The following is a 27891-nucleotide window of genomic DNA, read 5'->3' as shown; positions in this document are numbered from 1 at the left end:
GTGGAGAGCGCCTCCTCTTGAGATTCGACGTGAACGCCGGGAATTCTTTCCCTACGAAACAGGGAAAGGATCCCTCATCTCGAACTAGGAGGCGGAAACAGGGCTCCCCTGGATGTGTGCGGGACCCTCGTGCTTCCTCTCGAGGGGAGACGGGTATGTCGGGGAACTTCTTGAGTTGCAGCAAGGGTGTGAAGGACCCTTTGGAAGTTCCAGTGGTTAGATGTGATTAGCCTCGAGAAGCCTCACCGGAAATGGGCCTCATCTCGCCTGGAGGGCAAAACCTCCTGGACTTTCTCGAGTTGCGGCAGGTGCTCTCCACTTACGATGGGGACCTCGGGGACCCGCTCTGGTGGCCTCAGGAAAGGCCAGTCCCCATGCGAGTTCCTCGGGGTCCTCTCGGGATTCCTCTCCCGTCGATGCCGGGTCCTAAGACCTTGTGTGAAGTCGGGGCCGGAACCTGAGGATTCCTCTCCAGTGCTGACATGGATCTTGGGGTACTTCTGGAGTCTCCCCAGGGGAGTCAGTCCTCGTCTCGAATGCGGGCATGCTCTTGCGCTTTCCTCCAGAGCGGTAGCAGCAATGTTATGCATTCCGCCGCGTGGATCAAGGGATCTATGTTTTTCCCTCGAGTCTTTCCCACAAGGCTTTCCCACGAGGCTTTCCCACAGGGCTGTCCCACGTGCACACGTGGTGGGAGTCGATTCTCGGCTTGAACGTCAAGGCAGTGCAGGGAAAACAGGTTCCTCTGGAATGGACTGACACATCTGGGGGACTCTTAGAATGGTGGCACGACCCTGGAGTTCCTCTCGCCTTTCCTGTGGAGAGCGCCTCCTCTTGAGATGCGACGGGAACGCGGGGAATTCTTTCCCTACGAAACAGGGAAAGGATCCCTCATCTCGAGCTAGGAGGTGGAAACAGGTCTCCCCTGGATGTGTGCAGGACCCTCGTGCTTCCTCTCGAGTTGAGAGGGGTATGTCGGGGAACTTCTTGAGTTGCAGCAAGGGTGTGAAGGACCCTTTGGAAGTTCCAGTGGTTAGATGTGATTAGCCTCGAGAAGCCTGAGCGGAAATGGGCCTCATCTCGCCTGGAGGGCAAAACCTCCTGGATTATCTCGAGTTGCGGCTGGTGCTCTCGACTTACGACGGGGACCTCGGGGACCCACTCTGGTGGCCTCAGGAAAGGCCCGTCCCCATGCGAGTTCCTCGGAGGCCTCTCGGGATTCCTCTCCCGTCGATGCCGGGGCCTAAGACCTTGTGTGGAGTCGGGGCCGGAACGTGAGGATTCCTCTCCAGTGCTGACATGGATCTTGGGGTACTTCTGGAGTCTCCCCAGGGGAGACAGTCCTCGTCTCGAATGCGGGCATGCACTTGCGCTTTCCTCCAGAGCGGTAGCAGCAGTGTTAGGCATTCCGTCGAGTGGATAAAAGGATCTATGGCTTTCCCTCGAGTCTTTTCCAAGAGGCTTTCTCACGAGGCTTTCCCACAGGTCTCTCCCACGTGCACACGTGGTGGGAGTCGATCCTCGTCTTGAACGTCAAGGCAGTGCAGGGAAAACAGTTTCCTCTGGCATGGACTGACAAATCTGGGGGACTCTTGGAATGGTGGCACGACCCTGGAGTTCCTCTCGCCTTTCCTGTGGAGAGCGCCTCCTCTTGAGATGTGACGGGAACGCCGGGAATTCTTTCCCTACGAAAGAGGGAAAGGATCCCTCATCTCGAGCTAGGAGGCGGAATCGAGGCTCCCCTGGATGTGTGTGCGACCCTCGTGCTTCCTCCCGAGTGGAGACGGGTCTGTCGGGGAACTTCTTGAGTTGCAGCAAGGGTGTGAAGGACCCTTTGGAAGTTCCAGTGGTTAGATGTGATTAGCCTCGAGAAGCCTCAGCGGAAATGGGCCTCATCTCGCCTGGAGGTCAAAACCTCCTGGATTTTCTCGAGTTGCGGCAGGTGCTCTCGACTTACGACGGGGACCTCAGGGACCCGCTCTGGTGGCCTCAGGAAAGGCCAGTCCCCATGCGAGTTCCTCGGGGGCCTCTCGGGATTCCTCTCCCGGCGATGCCGGGGCCTAAGACCTTGTGTGGAGTCGGGGCCGGAACCTGAGGATACCTCTCCAGTGCTGACATGGATCTTGGGGTACTTCTGGAGTCTCCCCAGGGGAGTCAGTCCTCGTCTCGAATGCGGGCATGCACTTGCGCTTTCCTCCAGAGTGGTAGCAGCAGTGTCACGCATTCCGCCGCGTGGATCAAGGGATCTATGGCTTTCGCTCGAGGCTTTCCCACGAGGCTTTCCCACAGGGCTGTACCACTTGCCACCGTGGTGGGATTCGAACCTCGGCATGAACGTCGAGGCAGTGCAGGGAAAATACATTCCTCTGGAATGGACTGACACATCTGGGGGACTCTTGGAATGGTGGCACGACCCTGGAGTTCCTCTCGCCTTTCCTGTGGAGAGCGCCACCTCTTGAGATGCGACGGGAACGCCGGGAATTCTTTCCCTACGAAACAGGGAAAGGAGCCCTCATCTCGAGCTAGGAGGCGGAAACAGGGCTCCCCTGGATGTGTGCGGGACCCTCGTGCTTCCTCTCGAGTGGAGACGGCTACGTCGGGAAACTTCTTGAGTTGCAGCAAGGGTGTGGAGGACCCTTTGGAAGTTCCAGTGGTTAGATGTGATTAGCCTCGAGAAGCCTCAGGGGAAATGGGCCTCATCTCGCCTGGAGGGCAAAACTTCCTGGATTTTCTCGATTTGCGGCAGCTGCTCTCGACTTACGACGGGGACCTCGGGGACCCGCTCTGGTGGCCTCAGGAAAGGCCTGTCCCAATTCGAGTTCCTAGGGGGCCTCTCGGGATTCCTCTCCGGGCGATGCCGTTGCCTAAGACCTTGTGTGGAGTCGGGGCCGGAACCTGAGGATTCCTCTCCAGTGCTGACATGGATCTTGGGGTACTTCTAGAGTCTCCCCAGGGGAGGCAGTCCTCGTCTCGAATGCGGGCATGCCCTTGCGCTTTCCTCCAGAGCGGTAGCAGCAGTGTTAGGCATTCCGTCGAGTGGATAAAAGGATCTATGGCTTTCCCTCGAGTCTTTTCCAAGAGGCTTTCTCACGAGGCTTTCCCACAGGTCTCTCCCACCTGCACACGTGGTGGGAGTCGATCCTCGGCTTGAACGTCAAGGCAGTGCAGGGAAAACAGGTTCCTCTGGCATGGACTGACAAATCTGGGGGACTCTTGGAATGGTGGCACGACCCTGGAGTTCCTCTCGCCTTTCCTGTGGAGAGCGCCTCCTCTTGAGATGTGACGGGAACGCCGGGAATTCTTTCCCTACGAAAGAGGGAAAGGATCCCTCATCTCGAGCTAGGAGGCGGAATCGGGGCTCCCCTGGATGTGTGTGCGACCCTCGTGCTTCCTCCCGAGTGGAGACGGGTATGTCGGGGAACTTCTTGAGTTGCAGCAAGGGTGTGAAGGACCCTTTGGAAGTTCCAGTGGTTAGATGTGATTAGCCTCGAGAAGCCTCAGCGGAAATGGGCCTCATCTCGCCTGGAGGTCAAAACCTCCTGGATTTTCTCGAGTTGCGGCAGGTGCTCTCGACTTACGACGGGGACCTCAGGGACCCGCTCTGGTGGCCTCAGGAAAGGCCAGTCCCCATGCGAGTTCCTCGGGGGCCTCTCGGGATTCCTCTCCCGGCGATGCCGGGGCCTAAGACCTTGTGTGGAGTCGGGGCCGGAACCTGAGGATACCTCTCCAGTGCTGACATGGATCTTGGGGTACTTCTGGAGTCTCCCCTGGGGAGTCAGTCCTCGTCTCGAATGCGGGCATGCACTTGCGCTTTCCTCCAGAGTGGTAGCAGCAGTGTCACGCATTCCGCCGCGTGGATCAAGGGATCTATGGCTTTCGCTCGAGGCTTTCCCACGAGGCTTTCCCACAGGGCTGTACCACTTGCCACCGTGGTGGGATTCGAACCTCGGCATGAACGTCGAGGCAGTGCAGGGAAAATACATTCCTCTGGAATGGACTGACACATCTGGGGGACTCTTGGAATGGTGGCACGACCCTGGAGTTCCTCTCGCCTTTCCTGTGGAGAGCGCCACCTCTTGAGATGCGACGGGAACGCCGGGAATTCTTTCCCTACGAAACAGGGAAAGGATCCCTCATCTCGAGCTAGGAGGCGGAAACGGGGCTCCCCTGGATGTGTGCGGGACCATCGTGCTTCTTCTCGAGTGGAGACGGGTATGTCGGGGAACTTCTTGAGTTGCAGCAAGGGTGTGAAGGACCCATTGGAAGTTCCAGTGGTTAGATGTGATTAGCCTCGAGAAGCCTCAGCGAAAATGGGCCTCATCTCGCCTGGAGGGCAAAACCTCCTGGATTTTCTCGAGTTGCGGCAGGTGCTCTCGACTTACGATGGGGACCACAGGGACCCGCTCTGGTGGCCTCAGGAAAGGCCAGTCCCCATGCGAGTTCCTCGGGGGCCTCTCGGGATTCCTCCCCCGTCGATGCCGGGGTCTAAGACCTTGTGTGGAGTCGGGGCCGGAACCTGAGGATTCCTCTCCAGTGCTGACATGGATTTTGGGGTATTTCTGGAGTCTCCCCAGGGGAGTCAGTCCTCGTCTCGAATGCGGGCATGCACTTGAGGTTTCCTAAACAGTGGTAGCAGCAGTGTCACGCAGTCCGCCGCGTGGATCAAATGATCTATGGTTTTCCCTCGAGTCTTTCCCAGGAGGCTTTCCCACGAGGCTTTCCCACAGGGCTGTCCCACGTGCACACGTGGCGGGAGTCGATCCTCGGCTTGAACGTCAAGGCAGTGCAGGGAAAACAGGTTCCTCTGGAATGCACTGACACATCTGGGGGACTCTTGGAATGGTGGCACGACCCTGGAGTTCGTCTCGCCTTTCCTGTGAAGAGCGCCTCCTCTTGAGATACGACGGGAATGCTGGGAATTCTTTCCCTACGAAACAGGGAAAGGATCCCTCATCTCGAGCTAGGAGGTGGAAACAGGGCTACCCTGGATGTGTGCGGGACCCTCGTCCTTCCTCTCGAGTGGAGTCGGCTATGTCGGGGAACTTCTGGACTTGCAGCAAGGGTGTGAAGGACCCTTTGGAAGTTCCAGTGGTTAGATGTGATTAGCCTCGAGAAGCCTCAGCGGAAATGGGCCTCATCTCGCCTGGAGTCCAAAACCTCCTGGATTTCTCGAGTTGCGGCAGGTGCTCTCGACTTACGACGGGGACCTCAGGGACCCGCTCTGGTGGCCTCAGGAAAGGCCAGTCCCCATGCGAGTTCCTCGGGGGCCTCTCGGGATTCCTCTCCTGTCAATGCCGGTGCCTAAGGCATTGTGTGGAGTCGGGGCCGGAACCTGAGGAATCCTCTCCAGTGCTGACATGGATCTTGGGGTACTTCTGGAGTCTCCCCAGGGGAGTCAGTCCTCGTCTCGAATGCGGGCATGCACTTTCGCTTTCCTCCAGAGCGGTAGCAGCAGAGTCACGCAGTCCACTGCATGGATCAAAGGATCTATGGTTTTCCCTCGAGTCTTTCCCACTAGGCTTTCCCACGAGGCTTTCCCACAGGGCTGTCCCACGTGCACACGTGGAGGGAGTCGATCCTTGGCTTGAACGTCAAGGCAGTGCAGGGAATACAGGTTCCTCTGGAATGGACTGACACATCTGGGGGACACTTGGAATGGTGGCACGACCCTGGAGTTCCTCTCGCCTTTCCTGTGCAGAGCGCCTCCTCTGGAGATGGGACGGGAACGCCGGGAATTCTTTCCCTACGAAACAGGAAAAGGATCCCTCATCTCGAGCTAGGAGGCGGAAACGGGGCTCACCTGGATGTGTGCGGGACCCTCGTGCTTCCTCTCGAGTGGAGACGGCTATGTCGGGGAACTTCTGGACTTGCAGCAAGGGTGTGAAGGACCCTTTGGAAGTTCCAGTGGTTAGATGTGATTAGCCTCGAGAAGCATCATTGGAAATGGGCCTCATCTCGCCTGGAGGGCAAAACCTCCTGGATTTTCTCGAGTTGCGGCAGGTGCTCTCGACTTACGACGGGGACCTCAGGGACCCGCTCTGGTGGCCTCAGGAAAGGCCAGTCCCCATGCGAGTTCCTCGGGGGCCTCTCGGGATTACTCTCCCGTCGATGCCGGGGCCTAATACCTTGTGTGGAGTCGGGTCCGGAACCTGATGATTCCTCTCCAGTGCTGACATGGATTTGGGGTACTTCTGGAGTCTCCCCAGGGGAGTCAGTCCTCGTCTCGAATGCGAGCATGCACTTGAGCTTTCCTAAACAGCGGTAGCAGCAGTGTCACGCAGTCCTCCACGTGGATGAAAGGATCTATGGTTTTCTCTCGAGTCTTTCCCACGAGGCTTTCCCACGAGGCTTTCCCACAGGGCTGTCCCACGTGCACATGTGGCGGGAGTCGATCCTCGGCTTGAACGTGAAGGCAGTGCAGGGAAAACAGGTTCCTCTGGAATGGACTGACACATCTGGGGGACTCTTGGAATGGTGGCACGACCCTGCAGTTCCTCTCGCCTTTCCTGTGGAGAGGGCCTCCTCTTGAGATGCGACGGGAACGCTGGGAATTCTTTCCCTACGAAACAGGGAAAGGATCCCTCATCTCGAGCTAGGAGGTGGAAACCGGGCTACCCTGGATGTGTGCGGGACCCTCGTGCTTCCTCTCGAGTGGAGACAGCTATGTCGGGGAACTTCTGGACTTGCAGCAAGGGTGTGAAGGACCCTTTGGAAGTTCCAGTGGTTAGATGTGATTGGCCTCGAGAAGTCTCAGCGGAAAGGGGCCTCATCTCGCCTGGAGGGCAAAACCTCCTGGATTTTCTCGAGTTGCAGCAGGTGCTCTCGTCTTACGACGGGGACCACAGGGACCCGCTCTGGTGGCCTCAGAAAAGGCCAGTCCCCATGCGAGTTCCTCGGGGGCCTCTCGGGATTCCTCTCCCGTCGATGCCGGGGCCTAAGACCTAGTGTGGAGTCGGGGCCGGAACATGAGGATTCCTCTCCAGTGCTGACATGCATCTTGGGGTACTTCTGGAGTCTCCCCAGGGGAGTCAGTCCTCGTCTCGAATGCGGGCATGCACTTGCGCTTTCCTCCAGAGCGGTAGCAGCAGTGTCACGCAGTCCGCCGCGTGGATCAAAGGATCTATGGTTTTCCCTCGAGTCTTTCCCTCGAGGCTTTCCCACGAGGCTTTCCCACAGGGCTGTCCCACGTGCACACGTGGTGGGAGTCGATCCTCGGCTTGAACGTCAAGGCAGGGCAGGGAAAACAGGTTCCTCTGGAATGGACTGAAACATCTGGGGGACTCTTGGAATGGTGGCACGACCCTGGAGTTCCTCTCGCCTTTCCTGTGGAGAGCGCCTCCTCTTGAGATGCTACGGGAACTCCGGAAATTCTTTCCCTACGAAACAGGGAAAGGATCCCTCATCTCGAGCTAGGAGGCGGAAACGGGGCTCCCCTGGAAGTGTGCGGGACCCTGGTGCTTCCTCTCGAGCGGAGACGGGTATGTCGGGGAACTTCTTGAGTTGCAGCAAGGGTGTGAAGGACCCTTTGGAAGTTCCAGCACTTAGATGTGATTAGCCTTGAGAAGCCTGAGCGGAAATGGGCCTCATCTCGCCTGGAGGGCAAAACCTCCTGGATTTTCTCGAGTTGCGGCAGGTGCCCTCGACTTACGACGGGGACCTCAGGGACTCTCTCTGGTGCCCTCAGGAAAGGCCAGTCCCCATGCGAGTTCCTTGGGGGCCTCTCGGAATTCCTCTCCCGTCCATGCCGGGGCCTAAGACCTTGTGTGGAGTCGGGGCCGGAACCTGAGGATTCCTCTCCAGTGCTGACATGCATCTTGGGGTACTTCTGGAGTCTCCCCAGGGGAGTCAGTCCTCGTCTCGAATGCGGGCATGCACTTGCGCTTTCCCGCAGAGCGGTAGCAGCAGTGTCACGCAGTCCACCGCTTGGATCAAAGGATCTATGGTTTTCCCTCGAGTCTTTTCACGAGGCTTTCCCACGAGGCTTTCCCACAGGGCTCTCCCACGTGCACACGTGGAGGGAGTCGATCCTCGGCTTGAACGTCAAGGCAGTGCAGGGAAAACAGGTTCCTCTGGAATGGACTGACACATCTGGGGGACTCTTGGAATGGTGGCACGACCGTGGAGTTCCTCTCGCCTTTCCTGTGGAGAGCGCCTCCTCTTGAGATGCGACAGGAACGCCGGGAATTCTTTCCCTACGTAACAGGGAAAGGATCCCTCATCTCGAGCTAGGAGGAGGAAACGGGGCTCCCCTGTATGTGTGCGGGACCCTCGTGCTTCCTCTCGAGTGGAGACGGGTATGTCGGGGAACTTCTTGAGTTGCAGCAAGGGTGTGAAGGTCCCTTTGAAAGTTCCAGTCGTTAGATGTGATTAGCCTCGAGAAGTCTCAGCGGAAATGGGCCTCATCTCGCCTGGAGGGCAAAACCTCCTGGATTTTCTCGAGTTGCGGCAGGTGCTCTTGACTTACGACGGGGACCTCAGGGACCCGCTCTGGTGGCCTCAGGAAAGGCCAGTCCCCATGCGAGTTCCTCGGGGGCCTCTCGGGATTCCTGTCCCGTCGATGCCGGGGCCTAAGACCTTGTGTGGAGTCGGGGACAGAACCTGAGGATTCCTCTCCAGTGCTGACATGGATCTTGGGGTACTTCTGGAGTCTCCCTAGGGGAGTCAGTCCTCGTCTCGAATGGGGGCATGCACTTGCGCTTTCCTCCAGAGCGGTAGCAGCAGTGTCATGCAGTCCGCCGCGTGGATCAAAGGATCTATGGTTTTCCCTCGAGTCTTTCCCTCGAGGCTTTCCCACGAGGCTTTCCCACAGGGCTGTCCCACGTGCACATGTCGAGTGAGTCGATGCTCGGCTTGAACGTCAAGGCAGTGCAGGGAAAAGAGGTTCCTCTGAAATGGACTGACACATCTGGGGGACTCTTGGAATGGTGGCACGACCCTGGAGTTCCTCTCGCCTTTCCTGTGGAGAGCGCCTCCTCTTGAGATGCGACGGGAATGCCGGGAATTCTTTCCCTACGAAACAGGGAAAGGATCCCTCATCTCGAGCTAGGAGGTGGAAACGGGGCTCACCTGGATGTGTGCGGGCCCTCGTGCTTCCTCTCGATTGGAGACGGGTGTGTCGGGGAACTTCTTGAGTTGCAGCAAGGGTGTGAAGGACCCTTTGGAAGTTCCAGTGGTTAGATGTGATTAGCCTCGAGAAGCCTCAGCGGAAATGGGCCTCATCTCGCCTGGAGGGCAAAACCTCCTGGATTTTCTCGAGTTGCGGCAGGTGCTCTCGACTTACGACGGGAACCTCAGGGACCCGCTCTGGTGGCCTCAGGAAAGGCCAGTCCCCATGCGAGTTCCTCGGGGGCCTCTCGGGATTCCTCTCCCGTCGATGCCGGGGCCTAAGACCTTGTGTGGAGTCGGGGCCGGAACCTGAGGATTCCTCTCCAGTGCTGACATGGATCTTGGGGTACTTCTGGAGTCTCCCCAGGGGAGTCAGTCCTCGTCTCGAATGCGGGCAAGCTCTTGCGCTTTCCTAAAAAGCGGTAGCAGCAATGTTATGCATTCCGCCGCGTGGATCAAAGGATCTATGTTTTTCCCTCGAGTCTTTCCCACAAGGCTTTCCCACGAGGCTTTCCCACAGGGCTGTCCCACGTGCACACGTGGTGGGAGTCGATCCTCGGCTTGAACGTCAAGGCAGTGCAGGAAAAACAGGTTACTCTGCAATGGACTGACACATCTGGGGGACTCTTGGAATGGTGGCACGACCCTGGAGTTCCTCTCGCCTTTCCTGTGGAGAGCGCCTCCTCTTGAGATGCGACGGGAACGCCCGGAATTGTTTCCCTATGAAACAGGGAAAGGATCCCTCATCTCGAGCTAGGAGGCGGAAACGGGTCTCCCCTGGATGTGTGCGGGACCCTCGTGCTTCCTCCCGAGTGGAGACGGGTATGTCGGGGAACTTCTTGAGTTGCAGCAAGTGTGTGAATGACCCTTTGGAAGTTCCAGTGGTTAGATGTGATTAGCCTCGAGAAGCCTCAGCGGAAATGGGCCTCATCTCGCCTGGAGGGCAAAACCTCCTGTATTTTCTCGAGTTGCGGCAGCTGCTCTCGACTTACGACGGGGACCTCAGGGACCCGCTCTGGTGGCCTCAGGAAAGGCCAGTCCCAATGCGAGTTCCTCGGGGGCCTCTCTGGATTCCTCTCCCGGCGATGCCGGGGCCTAAGACCTTGTGTGGAGTGGGGGCCGGAATCTGAGGATTCCTCTCCAGTGCTGACATGGATCTTGGGGTACTTCTGGAGTCTCCCCAGGGGAGTCAGTCCTCGTCTCGAATGCGGGCATGCACTTGCGCTTTCCTCCAGAGCGGTAGCAGCAGTGTCACGCAGTCCACCGCGTGGATCAAAGGATCTATGGTTTTCCCTCGAGTCTTTCCCACGAGGCTTTCCCACGAGGCTTTCCCACAGGGCTGTCCCACGTGCACACGTGGTGGGAGTCGATCCTCGGCTTGAACGTCAAGGCAGTGCAGGGAAAACAGGTTCCTCTGGAATGGACTGACACATCTGGGGGACTCTTAGAATGGTGGCACGACCCTGGAGTTCCTCTCGCCTTTCCTGTGGTGAGCGCCTCCTCTTGAGATGCGACGGGAACGCGGGGAATTCTTTCCCTACGAAACAGGGAAAGGATCCCTCATCTCGAGCTAGGAGGTGGAAACAGGTCTCCCCTGGATGTGTGCAGGACCCTCGTGCTTCCTCTCGAGTGGAGAGGGGTATGTCGGGGAACTTCTTGAGTTGCAGCAAGGGTGTGAAGGACCCTTTGGAAGTTCCAGTGGTTAGATGTGATTAGCCTCGAGAAGCCTCAGCGGAAATGGGCCTCATCTCGCCTGGAGGGCAAAACCTCCTGGATTATCTCGAGTTGCGGCAGGTGCTCTCGACTTACGACGGGGACCTCGGGGACCCACTCTGGTGGCCTCAGGAAAGGCCCGTCCCCATGCGAGTTCCTCGGAGGCCTCTCGGGATTCCTCTCCCGTCGATGCCGGGGCCTAAGACCTTGTGTGGAGTCGGGGCCGGAACGTGAGGATTCCTCTCCAGTGCTGACATGGATCTTGGGGTACTTCTGGAGTCTCCCCAGGGGAGACAGTCCTCGTCTCGAATGCGGGCATGCCCTTGCGCTTTCCTCCAGAGCGGTGATAGCAGTGTTAAGCATTCCGTCGAGTGGATAAAAGGATCTATGGCTTTCCCTCGAGTCTTTTCCAAGAGGCTTTCTCACGAGGCTTTCCCACAGGTCTCTCCCACGTGCACACGTGGTGGGAGTCGATCCTCGGCTTGAACGTCAAGGCAGTGCAGGGAAAACAGGTTCCTCTGGCATGGACTGACAAATCTGGGGGACTCTTGGAATGGTGGCACGACCCTGGAGTTCCTCTCGCCTTTCCTGTGGAGAGCGCCTCCTCTTGAGATGTGACGGGAACACCGGGAATTCTTTCCCTACGAAAGAGGGAAAGGATCCCTCATCTCGAGCTTGGAGGCGGAATCGGGGCTCCCCTGGATGTGTGTGCGACCCTCGTGCTTCCTCCCGAGTGGAGACGGGTATGTCGGGGAACTTCTTGAGTTGCAGCAAGGGTGTGAAGGACCCTTTGGAAGTTCCAGTGGTTAGATGTGATTAGCCTCGAGAAGCCTCAGCGGAAATGGGCCTCATCTCGCCTGGAGGTCAAAACCTCCTGGATTTTCTCGAGTTGCGGCAGGTGCTCTCGACTTACGACGGGGACCTCAGGGACCCGCTCTGGTGGCCTCAGGAAAGGCCAGTCCCCATGCGAGTTCCTCGGGGGCCTCTCGGTATTCCTCTCCCGGCGATGCCGGGGCGTAAGACCTTGTGTGGAGTCGGGGCCGGAACCTGAGGATACCTCTCCAGTGCTGACATGGATCTAGGGGTACTTCTGGAGTCTCCCCAGGGGAGTCAGTCGTCGTCTCGAATGCGGGCATGCACTTGCGCTTTCCTCCAGAATGGTAGCAGCAGTGTCACACATTCCGCCGCGTGGATCAAGGGATCTATGGCTTTCGCTCGAGGCTTTCCCACGAGGCTTTCCCACAGGGCTGTACCACTTGCCACCGTGGTGGGATTCGAACCTCGGCATGAACGTCGAGGCAGTGCTGGGAAAATACATTCCTCTGGAATGGACTGACACATCTGGGGGACTCTTGGAATGGTGGCACGACCCTGGAGTTCCTCTCGCCTTTCCTGTGGAGAGCGCCACCTCTTGAGATGCGACGGGAACGCCGGGAATTCTTTCCCTACGAAACAGGGAAAGGATCCCTCATCTCGAGCTAGGAGGCGGAAACAGGGCTCCCCTGGATGTGTGCGGGACCCTCGTGCTTCCTCTCGAGTGGAGACGGCTATGTCGGGAAACTTCTTGAGTTGCAGCAAGGGTGTGAAGGACCCTTTGGAAGTTCCAGTGGTTAGATGTGATTAGCCTCGAGAAGCCTCAGGGGAAATGGGCCTCATCTCGCCTGGAGGGCAAAACTTCCTGGATTTTCTCGAGTTGCGGAAGCTGCTCTCGACTTACGACGGGGACCTCGGGGACCCGCTCTGGTGGCCTCAGGAAAGGCCTGTCCCAATTCGAGTTCCTAGGGGGCCTCTCGGGATTCCTCTCCGGGCGATGCCGTTGCCTAAGACCTTGTGTGGAGTCGGGGCCGGAACCTGAGGATTCCTCTCCAGTGCTGACATGGATCTTGGGGTACTTCTAGAGTCTCCCCAGGGGAGGCAGTCCTCGTCTCGAATGCGGGCATGCTCTTGCGCTTTCCTAAAAAGCGGTAGCAGCAATGTTATGCATTCCACCGCTTGGATCAAAGCATCTATGTTTTTCCCTCGAGTCTTTCCCACAAGGCTTTCCCACGAGGCTTTCCCACAGGGCTGTCCCACGTGCACACGTGGTGGGAGTCGATCCTCGGCTTGAACGTCAAGGCAGTGCAGGAAAAACAGGTTCCTCTGCAATGGACTGACACATCTGGGGTACTCTTGGAATGGTGGCACGACCCTGGAGTTCCTCTCGCCTTTCCTGTGGAGAGCGCCTCCTCTTGAGATGCGACGGGAACGCCGGGAATTCTTTCCCTACGAAACAGGGAAAGGATCCCTCATCTCGAGCTAGGAGGCGGAAACGGGGCTCCCCTGGATGTGTGCGGGACCCTCGTGCTTCCTCCCGAGTGGAGACGGGTATGTCGGGGAACTTCTTGAGTTGCAGCAAGGGTGTGAATGACCCTTTGGTAGTTCCAGTGGTTAGATGTGATTAGCCTCGAGAAGCCTCAGCGGAAATGGGCCTCATCTCGCCTGGAGGGCAAAACCTCCTGGATTTTCTCGAGTTGCGGCAGCTGCTCTCGACTTACGACGGGGACCTCAGGGACCCGCTCTGGTGGCCTCAGGAAAGGCCAGTCCCAATGCGAGTTCCTCGGGGGCCTCTCGGGAATCCTCTCTGGGCGATGCCGGGGCCTAAGACCTTGTGTGGAGTGGGGGCCGGAATCTGAGGATTCCTCTCCAGTGCTGACATGGATCTTGGGGTACTTCTGGAGTCTCCCCAGGGGAGTCAGTCCTCGTCTCGAATGCGGGCATGCACTTGCGCTTTCCTCCAGAGCGGTAGCAGCAGTGTCACGCAGTCCACCGCGTGGATCAAAGGATCTATGGTTTTCCCTCGAGACTTTCCCACGAGGCTTTCCCACGAGGCTTTCCCACAGGGCTGTCCCACGTGCACACGTGGTGGGAGTCGATGCTCTGCTTGAACATCAAGGCAGTGCAGGGAAAGCAGGTTCCTCTGGAATGGACTGACACATCTGGGGGACTCTTGGAATGGTGGCACGACCCTGGAGTTCCTCTCGCCTTTCCTGTGGAGAGCGCCTCCTCTTGAGATGCGACGGGAACGCGGGGAATTCTTTCCCTACGAAACAGGGAAAGGATCCCTCATCTCGAGCTAGGAGGTGGAAACAGGTCTCCCCTGGATGTGTGCAGGACCCTCGTGCTTCCTCTCGAGTGGAGAGGGGTATGTCGGGGAACTTCTTGAGTTGCAGCAAGGGTGTGAAGGACCCTTTGGAAGTTCCAGTGGTTAGATGTGATTAGCCTCGAGAAGCCTCAGCGGAAATGGGCCTCATCTCGCCTGGAGGGCAAAACCTCCTGGATTATCTCGAGTTGCGGCAGGTGCTCTCGACTTACGACGGGGACCTCGGGGACCCACTCTGCTGGCCTCAGGAAAGGCCCGTCCCCATGCGAGTTCCTCGGAGGCCTCTCGGGATTCCTCTCCCGTCGATGCCGGGGCCTAAGACCTTGTGTGGAGTCGGGGCCGGAACGTGAGGATTCCTCTCCAGTGCTGACATGGATCTTGGGGTACTTCTGGAGTCTCCCCAGGGGAGACAGTCCTCGTCTCGAATGCGGGCATGCACTTGCGCTTTCCTCCAGAGCGGTAGCAGCAGTGTTAGGCATTCCGTCGAGTGGATAAAAGGATCTATGGCTTTCCCTCGAGTCTTTTCCAAGAGGCTTTCTCACGAGGCTTTCCCACAGGTCTCTCCCACGTGCACACGTGATGGAAGTCGATCCTCGGCTTGAACGTCAAGGCAGTGCAGGGAAAACAGGTTCCTCTGGCATGGACTGACAAATCTGGGGGACTCTTGGAATGGTGGCACGACCCTGGAGTTCCTCTCGCCTTTCCTGTGGAGAGCGCCTCCTCTTGAGATGTGACGGGAACGCCGGGAATTCTTTCCCTACGAAAGAGGGAAAGGATCCCTCATCTCGAGCTAGGAGGCGGAATCGGGGCTCCCCTGGATGTGTGTGCGACCCTCGTGCTTCCTCCCGAGTGGAGACGGGTATGTCGGGGAACTTCTTGAGTTGCAGCAAGGGTGTGAAGGACCCTTTGGAAGTTCCAGTGGTTAGATGTGATTAGCCTCGAGAAGCCTCAGCGGAAATGGGCCTCATTTCGCCTGGAGGTCAAAACCTCCTGGATTTTCTCGAGTTGCGGCAGGTGCTCTCGACTTACGACGGGGACCTCAGGGACCCGCTCTGGTGGCCTCAGGAAAGGCCAGTCCCCATGCGAGTTCCTCGGGGGCCTCTCGGTATTCCTCTCCCGGCGATGCCGGGGCGTAAGACCTTGTGTGGAGTCGGGGCCGGAACCTGAGGATACCTCTCCAGTGCTGACATGGATCTTGGGGTACTTCTGGAGTCTCCCCAGGGGATTCAGTCCTCGTCTCGAATGCGGGCATGCACTTGCGCTTTCCTCCAGAGTGGTAGCAGCAGTGTCACGCATTCCGCCGCGTGGATCAAGGGATCTATGGCTTTCGCTCGAGGCTTTCCCACGAGGCTTTCCCACAGGGCTGTACCACTTGCCACCGTGGTGGGATTCGAACCTCGGCATGAACGTCGAGGCAGTGCAGGGAAAATACATTCCTCTGGAATGGACTGACACATCTGGGGGACTCTTGGAATGGTGGCACGACCCTGGAGTTCCTCTCGACTTTCCTGTGGAGAGCGCCACCTCTTGAGATGCGACGGGAACGCCGAGAATTCTTTCCCTACGAAACAGGGAAAGGATCCCTCATCTCGAGCTAGGAGGCGGAAACAGGGCTCCCCTGGATGTGTGCGGGACCCTCGTGCTTCCTCTCGAGTGGAGACGGCTATGTCGGGAAACTTCTTGAGTTGCAGCAAGGGTGTGAAGGACCCTTTGGAAGTTCCAGTGGTTAGATGTGATTAGCCTCGAGAAGCCTCAGGGGAAATGGGCCTCATCTCGCCTGGAGGGCAAAACTTCCTGGATTTTCTCGAGTTGCGGCAGCTGCTCTCGACTTACGACGGGGACCTCGGGGACCCGCTCTGGTGGCCTCAGGAAAGGCCTGTCCCAATTCGAGTTCCTAGGGGGCCTCTCGGGATTCCTCTCCGGGCGATGTCGTTGCCTAAGACCTTGTGTGGAGTCGGGGCCGGAACCTGAGGATTCCTCTCCAGTGCTGACATGGATCTTGGGGTACTTCTAGAGTCTCCCCAGGGGAGGCAGTCCTCGTCTCGAATGCGGGCATGCTCTTGCGCTTTCCTAAAAAGCGGTAGCAGCAATGTAATGCATTCCACCGCTTGGATCAAAGCATCTATGTTTTTCCCTCGAGTCTTTCCCACAAGGCTTTCCCACGAGGCTTTCCCACAGGGCTGTCCCACGTGCACACGTGGTGGGAGTCGATCCTCGGCTTGAACGTCAAGGCAGTGCAGGAAAAACAGGTTCCTCTGCAATGGACTGACACATCTGGGGGACTCTTGGAATGGTGTCACGACCCTGGAGATCCTCTCGCCTTTCCTGTGGAGAGCGCCTCCTCTTGAGATGCGACGGGAACGCCGGGAATTCTTTCCCTACGAAACAGGGAAAGGATCCCTCATCTCGAGCTAGGAGGCGGAAACGGGGCTCCCCTGGATGTGTGCGGGACCCTCGTGCTTCCTCCCGAGTGGAGACGGGTATGTCGGGGAACTTCTTGAGTTGCAGCAAGGGTGTGAATGACCCTTTGGTAGTTCCAGTGGTTAGATGTGATTAGCCTCGAGAAGCCTCAGCGGAAATGGGCCTCATCTCGCCTGGAGGGCAAAACCTCCTGGATTTTCTCGAGTTGCGGCAGCTGCTCTCGACTTACGACGGGGACCTCAGGGACCCGCTCTGGTGGCCTCAGGAAAGGCCAGTCCCCATGCGAGTTCCTTGGGGGCCTCTCGGAATTCCTCTCCCGTCCATGCCGGGTCCTAAGACCTTGTGTGGAGTCGGGGCCGGAACCTGAGGATTCCTCTCCAGTGCTGACATGGATCTTGGGGTACTTCTGGAGTCTCCCCAGGGGAGTCAGTCCTCGTCTCGAATGCGGGCATGCACTTGCGCTTTCCCGCAGAGCGGTAGCAGCAGTGTCACGCAGTCCACCGCTTGGATCAAAGGATCTATGGTTTTCCCTCGAGTCTTTTCACGAGGCTTTCCCACGAGGCTTTCCCACAGGGCTCTCCCACGTGCACACGTGGAGGGAGTCGATCCTCGGCTTGAACGTCAAGGCAGTGCAGGGAAAACAGGTTCCTCTGGAATGGACTGACACATCTGGGGGACTCTTGGAATGGTGGCACGACCGTGGAGTTCCTCTCGCCTTTCCTGTGGATAGCGCCTCCTCTTGAGATGCGACAGGAACGCCGGGAATTCTTTCCCTACGTAACAGGGAAAGGATCCCTCATCTCGAGCTAGGAGGAGGAAACGGGTCTCCCCTGTATGTGTGCGGGACCCTCGTGCTTCCTCTCGAGTGGAGACGGGTATGTCGGGGAACTTCTTGAGTTGCAGCAAGGGTGTGAAGGTCCCTTTGAAAGTTCCAGTCGTTAGATGTGATTAGCCTCGAGAAGTCTCAGCGGAAATGGGCCTCATCTCGCCTGGAGGGCAAAACCTCCTGGATTTTCTCGAGTTGCGGCAGGTGCTCTTGACTTACGATGGGGACCTCAGGGACCCGCTCTGGTGGCCTCAGGAAAGGCCAGTCCCCATGCGAGTTCCTCGGGGGCCTCTCGGGATTCCTGTCCCGTCGATGCCGGGGCCTAAGACCTTGTGTGGAGTCGGGGCCAGAACCTGAGGATTCCTCTCCAGTGCTGACATGGATCTTGGGGTACTTCTGGAGTCTCCCTAGGGGAGTCAGTCCTCGTCTCGAATGCGGGCATGCACTTGCGCTTTCCTCCAGAGCGGTAGCAGCAGTGTCATGCAGTCCGCCGCGTGGATCAATCGATCTATGGTTTTCCCTCGAGTCTTTCCCTCGAGGCTTTCCCACGAGGCTTTCCCACAGGGCTGTCCCACGTGCACATGTCGAGTGAGTCGATGCTCGGCTTGAACGTCAAGGCAGTGCAGGGAAAAGAGGTTCCTCTGGAATGGACTGACACATCTGGGGGACTCTTGGAATGGTGGCACGACCCTGGAGTTCCTCTCGCCTTTCCTGTGGAGAGCGCCTCCTCTTGAGATGCGACGGGAATGCCGGGAATTCTTTCCCTACGAAACAGGGAAAGGATCCCTCATCTCGAGCTAGGAGGTGGAAACGGGGCTCACCTGGATGTGTGCGGGCCCTCGTGCTTCCTCTCGATTGGAGACGGATGTGTCGGGGAACTTCTTGAGTTGCAGCAAGTGTGTGAAGGACCCTTTGGAAGATCCAGTGGTTAGATGTGATTAGCCTCGAGAAGCCTCAGCGGAAATGGGCCTCATCTCGCCTGGAGGGCAAAACCTCCTGGATTTCTCGAGTTGCGGCAGGTGCTCTCGACTTACGACGGGGACATCATGGACCCGCTCTGGTGGCCTCAGGAAAGGCCAGTCCCCATGCGAGTTCCTCGGGGGCCTCTCGGGATTCCTCTCCTGTCAATGCCGGGGCCTAAGGCATTGTGTGGAGTCGGGGCCGGAACCTGAGGATTCCTCTCCAGTGCTGACATGGATCTTGGGGTACTTCTGGAGTCTCCCCAGGGGAGTCAGTCCTCGTCTCGAATGCGGGCATGCACTTGCGCTTTCCTCCAGAGCGGTAGCAGCAGAGTCACGCAGTCCACTGCGTGGATCAAAGGATCTATGGTTTTCCCTCGAGTCTTTCCCACGAGGCTTTCCCACGAGGCTTTCCCACAGGGCTGTCCCACGTGCACACGTGGTGGGAGTCGATCCTCGGCTTGAACGTCAAGGCAGTGCAGGGAAAATACATTCCTCTGGAATGGACTGACACATCTGGGGGACTCTTGGAATGGTGGCACGACCCTGGAGTTCCTCTCGCCTTTCCTGTGGAGAGCGCCTCCTCTGGAGATGCGACGGGAACGCCGGGAATTCTTTCCCTACGAAACAGGAAAAGGATCCCTCATCTCGAGCTTGGAGGCGGAAACGGGGCTCACCTGGATGTTTGCGGGACCCTCGTGCTTCCTCTCGAGTGGAAACGGCTATGTCGGGGAACTTCTGGACTTGCAGCAAGGGTGTGAAGGACCCTTTGGAAGTTCCAGTGGTTAGATGTGATTAGCCTCGAGAAGCCTGAGCGGAAATGGGCCTCATCTCGCCTGGAGGGCAAAACCTCCTGGATTTTCTCGAGTTGCGGCAGGTGCTCTGGACTTACGACGGGGACCTCAGGGACCCGCTCTGGTGGCCTCAGGAAAGGCCAGTCCCCATGCGAGTTCCTCGGGGGCGTCTCGGGATTCCTCTCCCGTCGATGCCGGGGCCTAATACCTTGTGTGGAGTCGGGTCCGGAACCTGATGATTCCTCTCCAGTGCTGACATGGATTTGGGGTACTTCTGGAGTCTCCCCAGCGGAGTCAGTCCTCGTCTCGAATGCGGGCATGCACTTGAGCTTTCCTAAACAGCGGTAGCAGCAGTGTCACGCAGTCCGCCACGTGGATGAAAGGATATATGGTTTCTCTCGAGTCTTTCCCACGAGGCTTTCCCACGAGGCTTTCCCACAGGGCTGTCCCACGTGCACACGTGGCGGGAGTCGATCCTCGGCCTGAACGTGAAGGCAGTGCAGGGAAAACAGGTTCCTCTTGAATGGACGTACACATCTGGGGGACTCTTGGAATGGTGGCACGACCCTGGAGTTCCTCTCGCCTTTCCTGTGGAGAGCGCCTCCTCTTGAGAGGCGACGGGAACGCCGGGAATTCTTTCCCTACGAAACAGGGAAAGGATCCCTCATCTCGAGCTAGGAGGTGGAAACCGGGCTACCCTGGATGTGTGCGGGACCCTTGTGCTTCCTCTCGAGTGGAGACGGCTATGTCGGGGAACTTCTGGACTTGCAGCAAGGGTGTGAAAGACCCTTTGGAAGTTCCAGTGGTTAGATGTGATTAGCCTCGAGAAGCCTCAGCGGAAATGGGCCTCATCTCGCCTGGAGGGCAAAACTTCCTGGATTTCTCGAGTTGCGGCAGGTGCTCTCGACTTACGACGGGGACATCAAGGACCCGCTCTGGTGGCTTCAGGAAAGGCCAGTCCCCATGCGAGTTCCTCGGGGGCCTCTCGGGATTCCTCTCCCGTCGATGCCGGGGCCTAAGGCATTGTGTGGAGTCGGGGCCGGAACCTGAGGATTCCTCTCCAGTGCTGACATGGATCTTGGGGTACTTCTGGAGTCTCCCCAGGGGAGTCAGTCCTCGTCTCGAATGCGAGCATGCACTTGAGCTTTCCTAAACAGCGGTAGCAGCAGTGTCACGCAGTCCACCACGTGGATGAAAGGATCTATGATTTTCTCTCGAGTCTTTCCCACGAGGCTTTCCCACGAGGCTTTCCCACAGGGCTGTCCCACGTGCACATGTGGCGGGAGTCGATCCTCGGCTTGAACGTCAAGGCAGTGCAGGGAAAACAGGTTCCTCTGGAATGGACTGACACATCTGGGGGACTCTTGGAATGGTGGCACGACCCTGCAGTTCCTCTCGCCTTTCCTGTGGAGAGGGCCTCCTCTTGAGATGCGACGGGAACGCTGGGAATTCTTTCCCTACGAAACAGGGAAAGGATCCCTCATCTCGAGCTAGGAGGTGGAATCCGGGCTACCCTGGATGTGTGCGGGACCCTCGTGCTTCCTCTCGAGTGGAGACAGCTATGTCGGGGAACTTCTGGACTTGCAGCAAGGGTGTGAAGGACCCTTTGGAAGTTCCAGTGGTTAGATGTGATTGGCCTCGAGAAGCCTCGGCGGAAATGGGCCTCATCTCGCCTGGAGGGCAAAACCTCCTGGATTTTCTCGAGTTGCAGCAGGTGCTCTCGACTTACGACGGGGACCACAGGGACCCGCTCTGGTGGCCTCAGAAAAGGCCAGTCCCCATGCGAGTTCCTCGGGGGCCTCTCGGGATTCCTCTCCCGCCGATGCCGGGGCCTAAGACCTAGTGTGGAGTCGGGGCCGGAACCTGAGGATTCCTCTCCAGTGCTGACATGGATCTTGGGGTACTTCTGGAGTCTCCCCAGGGGAGTCAGTCCTCGTCTCGAATGCGGGCATGCACTTGCGCTTTCCTCCAGAGCGGTAGCAGCAGTGTCACGCAGTCCGCCGCGTGGATCAAAGGATCTATGGTTTTCCCTCGAGTCTTTCCCTCGAGGCTTTCCCACGAGGCTTTCCCACAGGGCTGTCCCACGTGCACACGTGGTGGGAGTCGATCCTCGGCTTGAACGTCAAGGCAGGGCAGGGAAAACAGGTTCCTCTGGAATGGACTGAAACATCTGGGGGACTCTTGGAATGGTGGCACGACCCTGGAGTTCCTCTCGCCTTTCCTGTGGAGAGCGCCTCCTCTTGAGATGCGACGGGAACGCCGGAAATTCTTTCCCTATGAAACAGGGAAAGGATCCCTCATCTCGAGCTAGGAGGCGGAAACGGGGCTCCCCTGGAAGTGTGCGGGACCCTGGTGCTTCCTCTCGAGTGGAGACGGGTATGTCGGGGAACTTCTTGAGTTGCAGCAAGGGTGTGAAGGACCCTTTGGAAGTTCCAGCAGTTAGATGTGATTAGCCTTGAGAAGCCTGAGCGGAAATGGGCCTCATCTCGCCTGGAGGGCAAAACCTCCTGGATTTTCTCGAGTTGCGGCAGGTGCCCTCGACTTACGACGGGGACCTCAGGGACCCTCTCTGGTGGCCTCAGGAAAGGCCAGTCCCCATGCGAGTTCCTTGGGGGCCTCTCGGAATTCCTCTCCCGTCGATGCCGGGGCCTAAGACCTTGTGTGGAGTCGGGGCCGGAACCTGAGGATTCCTCTCCAGTGCTGACATGGATCTTGGGGTACTTCTGGAGTCTCCCCAGGGGAGTCAGTCCTCGTCTCGAATGCGGGCATGCACTTGCGCTTTCCCGCAGAGCGGTAGCAACAGTGTCACGCAGTCCACCGCTTGGATCAAAGGATCTATGGTTTTCCCTCGAGTCTTTTCACGAGGCTTTCCCACGAGGCTTTCCCACAGGGCTCTCCCACGTGCACACGTGGAGGGAGTCGATCCTCGGCTTGAACGTCAAGGCAGTGCAGGGAAAACAGGTTCCTCTGGAATGGACTGACACATCTGGGGGACTCTTGATATGGTGGCACGACCGTGGAGTTCCTCTCGCCTTTCCTGTGGAGAGCGCCTCCTCTTGAGATGCGACAGGAACGCCGGGAATTCTTTCCCTACGTAACAGGGAAAGGATCCCTCATCTCGAGCTAGGAGGAGGAAACGGGTCTCCCCTGTATGTGTGCGGGACCCTCGTGCTTCCTCTCGAGTGGAGACGGGTATGTCGGGGAACTTCTTGAGTTGCAGCAAGGGTGTGAAGGTCCCTTTGGAAGTTCCAGTGGTTAGATGTGATTAGCCTCGAGAAGCCTGAGCGGAAATGGGCCTCATCTCGCCTGGAGGGCAAAACCTCCTGGATTTTCTCGAGTTGCGGCAGGTGCTCTGGACTTACGACGGGGACCTCAGGGACCCGCTCTGGTGGCCTCAGGAAAGGCCAGTCCCCATGCGAGTTCCTCGGGGGCGTCTCGGGATTCCTCTCCCGTCGATGCCGGGGCCTAATACCTTGTGTGGAGTCGGGTCCGGAACCTGATGATTCCTCTCCAGTGCTGACATGGATTTGGGGTACTTCTGGAGTCTCCCCAGCGGAGTCAGTCCTCGTCTCGAATGCGGGCATGCACTTGAGCTTTCCTAAACAGCGGTAGCAGCAGTGTCACGCAGTCCGCCACGTGGATGAAAGGATATATGGTTTCTCTCGAGTCTTTCCCACGAGGCTTTCCCACGAGGCTTTCCCTCAGGGCTGTCCCACGTGCACACGTGGCGGGAGTCGATCCTCGGCCTGAACGTGAAGGCAGTGCAGGGAAAACAGGTTCCTCTGGAATGGACGTACACATCTGGGGGACTCATGGAATGGTGGCACGACCCTGGAGTTCCTCTCGCCTTTCCTGTGGAGAGCGCCTCCTCTTGAGAGGCGACGGGAACGCCGGGAATTCTTTCCCTACGAAACAGGGAAAGGATCCCTCATCTCGAGCTAGGAGGTGGAAACCGGGCTACCCTGGATGTGTGCGGGACCCTTGTGCTTCCTCTCGAGTGGAGACGGCTATGTCGGGGAACTTCTGGACTTGCAGGAAGGGTGTGAAGGACCCTTTGGAAGTTCCAGTGGTTAGATGTGATTAGCCTCGAGAAGCCTCAGCGGAAATGGGCCTCATCTCGCCTGGAGGGCAAAACTTCCTGGATTTCTCGAGTTGCGGCAGGTGCTCTCGACTTACGACGGGGACATCAAGGACCCGCTCTGGTGGCTTCAGGAAAGGCCAGTCCCCATGCGAGTTCCTCGGGGGCCTCTCGGGATTCCTCTCCCGTCGATGCCGGGGCCTAAGGCATTGTGTGGAGTCGGGGCCGGAACCTGAGGATTCCTCTCCAGTGCTGACATGGATCTTGGGGTACTTCTGGAGTCTCCCCAGGGGAGTCAGTCCTCGTCTCGAATGCGGGCATGCACTTGCGCTTTCCTCAAGAGCGGTAGGAGCAGTGCCACGCATTCCGCCGCGTGGATTATGGGATCTATGGCTTTCCCTCGAGGCTTTCCCACGAGGCTTTCCCACAGGGCTGTCCCACGTGCACACGTGGTGGGAGTCGATCCTCGGCTTGAACGTCAAGGCAGGGCAGGGAAAACAGGTTCCTCTGGAATGGACTGAAACATCTGGGGGACTCTTGGAATGGTGGCACGACCCTGGAGTTCCTCTCGCCTTTCCTGTGGAGAGCGCCTCCTCTTGAGATGCGACAGGAACGCCGGGAATTCTTTCCCTACGAAACAGGGAAAGGATCCCTCATCTCGAGCTAGGAGGAGGAAACGGGGCTCCCCTGTATGTGTGCGGGACCCTCGTGCTTCCTCTCGAGTGGAGACGGGTATGTCGGGGAACTTCTTGAGTTGCAGCAAGGGTGTGAAGGTCCCTTTGAAAGTTCCAGTCGTTAGATGTGATTAGCCTCGAGAAGTCTCAGCGGAAATGGGCCTCATCTCGCCTGGAGAGCAAAACCTCCTGGATTTTCTCGAGTTGCGGCAGGTGCTCTGGACTTACGACGGGGACCTCAGGGACCCGCTCTGGTGGCCTCAGGAAAGGCCAGTCCCCATGCGAGTTCCTCGGGGGCGTCTCGGGATTCCTCTCCCGTCGATGCCGGGGCCTAATACCTTGTGTGGAGTCGGGTCCGGAACCTGATGATTCCTCTCCAGTGCTGACATGGATTTGGGGTACTTCTGGAGTCTCCCCAGCGGAGCCAGTCCTCGTCTCGAATGCGGGCATGCACTTGAGCTTTCCTAAACAGCGGTAGCAGCAGTGTCACGCAGTCCGCCACGTGTATGAAAGGATATATGGTTTCTCTCGAGTCTTTCCCACGAGGCTTTCCCACGAGGCTTTCCCACAGGGCTGTCCCACGTGCACACGTGGCGGGAGTCGATCCTCGGCTTGAACGTGAAGGCAGTGCAGGGAAAACAGGTTCCTCTGGAATGGACGTACACATCTGGGGGACTCTTGGAATGGTGGCACGACCCTGGAGTTCCTCTCGCCTTTCCTGTGGAGAGCGCCTCCTCTTGAGATGCGACGGGAACGCCGGGAATTCTTTCCCTACGAAACAGGGAAAGGATCCCTCATCTCGAGCTAGGAGGTGGAAACCGGGCTACCCTGGATGTGTGCGGGACCCTTGTGCTTCCTCTCGAGTGGAGACGGCTATGTCGGGGAACTTCTGGACTTGCAGCAAGGGTGTGAAGGACCCTTTGGAAGTTCCAGTGGTTAGATGTGATTAGCCTCGAGAAGCCTCAGCGGAAATGGGCCTCATCTCGCCTGGAGGGCAAAACTTCCTGAATTTCTCGAGTTGCGGCAGGTGCTCTCGACTTACGACGGGGACATCAAGGACCCGCTCTGGTGGCTTCAGGAAAGGCCAGTCCCCATGCGAGTTCCTCGGGGGCCTCTCGGGATTCCTCTCCCGTCGATGCCGGGGCCTAAGGCATTGTGTGGAGTCGGGGCCGGAACCTGAGGATTCCTCTCCAGTGCTGACATGGATCTTGGGGTACTTCTGGAGTCTCCCCAGGGGAGTCAGTCCTCGTCTCGAATGCGGGCATGCACTTGCGCTTTCCTCAAGAGCGGTAGGAGCAGTGCCACGCATTCCGCCGCGTGGATTATGGGATCTATGGCTTTCCCTCGAGGCTTTCCCACGAGGCTTTCCCACAGGGCTGTCCCACGTGCACACGTGGTGGGAGTCGATCCTCGGCTTGAACGTCAAGGCAGGGCAGGGAAAACAGGTTCCTCTGGAATGGACTGAAACATCTGGGGGACTCTTGGAATGGTGGCACGACCCTGGAGTTCCTCTCGCCTTTCCTGTGGAGAGCGCCTCCTCTTGAGATGCGACAGGAACGCCGGGAATTCTTTCCCTACGAAACAGGGAAAGGATCCCTCATCTCGAGCTAGGAGGCGGAAACGGGGCTCCCCTGGAAGTGTGCGGGACCCTGGTGCTTCCTCTCGAGTGGAGACGGTTATGTCGGGGAACTTCTTGAGTTGCAGCAAGGGTGTGAAGGACCCTTTGGAAGTTCCAGCAGTTAGATGTGATTAGCCTTGAGAAGCCTGAGTGGAAATGGGCCTCATCTCGCCTGGAGGGCAAAACCTCCTGGATTTTCTCGAGTTGCGGCAGGTGCCCTCGACTTACGACGGGGACCTCAGGGACCCTCTCTGGTGGCCTCAGGAAAGGCCAGTCCCCATGCGAGTTCCTCGGGGGCCTCTCGGGATTCCTCTCCCGTCCATGCCGGGGCCTAAGACCTTGTGTGGAGTCGGGGCCGGAACCTGAGGATTCCTCTCCAGTGCTGACATGGATCTTGGGGTACTTCTGGAGTCTCCCCAGGGGAGTCAGTCCTCGTCTCGAATGCGGGCATGCACTTGCGCTTTCCCGCAGAGCGGTAGCAGCAGTGTCACGCAGTCCACCGCTTGGATCAAAGGATCTATGGTTTTCCCTCGAGTCTTTTCACGAGGCTTTCCCACGAGGCTTTCCCACAGGGCTCTCCCACGTGCACACGTGGAGGGAGTCGATCCTCGGCTTGAACGTCAAGGCAGTGCAGGGAAAACAGGTTCCTCTGGAATGGACTGACACATCTGGGGGACTCTTGATATGGTGGCACGACCGTGGAGTTCCTTTCGCCTTTCCTGTGGAGAGCGCCTCCTCTTGAGATGCGACAGGAACGCCGGGAATTCTTTCCCTACGTAACAGGGAAAGGATCCCTCATCTCGAGCTAGGAGGAGGAAACGGGTCTCCCCTGTATGTGTGCGGGACCCTCGTGCTTCCTCTCGAGTGGAGACGGGTATGTCGGGGAACTTCTTGAGTTGCAGCAAGGGTGTGAAGGTCCCTTTGAAAGTTCCAGTCGTTAGATGTGATTAGCCTCGAGAAGTCTCAGCGGAAATGGGCCTCATCTCGCCTGGAGAGCAAAACCTCCTGGATTTTCTCGAGTTGCGGCAGGTGCTCTTGACTTACGACGGGGACCTCAGGGACCCGCTCTGGTGGCCTCAGGAAAGGCCAGTCCCCATGCGAGTTCCTCGGGGGCGTCTCGGGATTCCTCTCCCGTCGATGCCGGGGCCTAATACCTTGTGTGGAGTCGGGTCCGGAACCTGATGATTCCTCTCCAGTGCTGACATGGATTTGGGGTACTTCTGGAGTCTCCCCAGCGGAGCCAGTCCTCGTCTCGAATGCGGGCATGCACTTGAGCTTTCCTAAACAGCGGTAGCAGCAGTGTCACGCAGTCCGCCACGTGTATGAAAGGATATATGGTTTCTCTCGAGTCTTTCCCACGAGGCTTTCCCACGAGGCTTTCCCACAGGGCTGTCCCACGTGCACACGTGGCGGGAGTCGATCCTCGGCTTGAACGTGAAGGCAGTGCAGGGAAAACAGGTTCCTCTGGAATGGACGTACACATCTGGGGGACTCTTGGAATGGTGGCACGACCCTGGAGTTCCTCTCGCCTTTCCTGTGGAGAGCGCCTCCTCTTGAGATGCGACGGGAACGCCGGGAATTCTTTCCCTACGAAACAGGGAAAGGATCCCTCATCTCGAGCTAGGAGGTGGAAACCGGGCTACCCTGGATGTGTGCGGGACCCTTGTGCTTCCTCTCGAGTGGAGACGGCTATGTCGGGGAACTTCTGGACTTGCAGCAAGGGTGTGAAGGACCCTTTGGAAGTTCCAGTGGTTAGATGTGATTAGCCTCGAGAAGCCTCAGCGGAAATGGGCCTCATCTCGCCTGGAGGGCAAAACTTCCTGAATTTCTCGAGTTGCGGCAGGTGCTCTCGACTTACGACGGGGACATCAAGGACCCGCTCTGGTGGCTTCAGGAAAGGCCAGTCCCCATGCGAGTTCCTCGGGGGCCTCTCGGGATTCCTCTCCCGTCGATGCCGGGGCCTAAGGCATTGTGTGGAGTCGGGGCCGGAACCTGAGGATTCCTCTCCAGTGCTGACATGGATCTTGGGGTACTTCTGGAGTCTCCCCAGGGGAGTCAGTCCTCGTCTCGAATGCGGGCATGCACTTGCGCTTTCCTCAAGAGCGGTAGGAGCAGTGCCACGCATTCCGCCGCGTGGATTATGGGATCTATGGCTTTCCCTCGAGGCTTTCCCACGAGGCTTTCCCACAGGGCTGTCCCACGTGCACACGTGGTGGGAGTCGATCCTCGGCTTGAACGTCAAGGCAGGGCAGGGAAAACAGGTTCCTCTGGAATGGACTGAAACATCTGGGGGACTCTTGGAATGGTGGCACGACCCTGGAGTTCCTCTCGCCTTTCCTGTGGAGAGCGCCTCCTCTTGAGATGCGACAGGAACGCCGGGAATTCTTTCCCTACGAAACAGGGAAAGGATCCCTCATCTCGAGCTAGGAGGCGGAAACGGGGCTCCCCTGGAAGTGTGCGGGACCCTGGTGCTTCCTCTCGAGTGGAGACGGGTATGTCGGGGAACTTCTTGAGTTGCAGCAAGGGTGTGAAGGACCCTTTGGAAGTTCCAGCAGTTAGATGTG

This window comes from Ovis canadensis, chromosome 9 (assembly GCF_042477335.2).
Source record: "Ovis canadensis isolate MfBH-ARS-UI-01 breed Bighorn chromosome 9, ARS-UI_OviCan_v2, whole genome shotgun sequence".
Taxonomy (NCBI): domain Eukaryota; kingdom Metazoa; phylum Chordata; class Mammalia; order Artiodactyla; family Bovidae; genus Ovis; species Ovis canadensis.
The sequence above is the reverse complement of the archived record's forward strand: the minus strand, read 5'-3'. Positions refer to the sequence as shown.